Raw genomic sequence first — 653 nt, 5'->3', positions numbered from 1 at the left:
AGAGAGAGAGAGAGAGAGAGAGAGAGAGAGAGAGAGGATTTTTAGAAGGGAGAAGAAAGCGAGCTGAGCACCAGCAGTCATCTCCTTTTGCTTTCTGACTATGAGCGCAGTGAGACCAGTCACCTCATGCTTCTGCTGCCATTCATTCCCCATCATGATACACTGTATCCCTTCAAACTATGAGCCAAGTTAAACCTTCCATAAGTTGCTTTTGCCAGCTATTTTGTTACAACAGCAAGAAATCATCCTGCAGGTGTTGAGACTCATTAAGAGTACCACACCTGGAGTGAATCCTAAACCAGACTAACCTGGAACTCAGAAATCTGCTTGCTTTTGCCTCCTGAGCACTGGGATAAAGGCATTTGCCACATTAAATTTTTTTAAAAAATAATTTCTCTTTTGTTGCTTATTTTTGAGATTGTATTTTAGTTACAACACTTTTCCCTTCTCTTTCATCCCTCCAAACCACCCCATACACACTTTCCCACTCTCCTTCTAGTTCACAGATTCTCTACTCATCAATTCTTATTATATGCATATATGTATTATATTTTTTCACAAATATAACCTGTTGTGTCCACAGAATATTACTTGTATGTACATTTTCAAGGCTGATTGTTTGATACTAGACAACTAGTGTGTGTCCTTGCCTG

This window comes from Mastomys coucha, unplaced genomic scaffold (assembly GCF_008632895.1).
Source record: "Mastomys coucha isolate ucsf_1 unplaced genomic scaffold, UCSF_Mcou_1 pScaffold17, whole genome shotgun sequence".
In the NCBI taxonomy this organism is placed as follows: Eukaryota; Metazoa; Chordata; class Mammalia; order Rodentia; family Muridae; genus Mastomys; species Mastomys coucha.
This window is presented reverse-complemented; position numbering follows the sequence as displayed.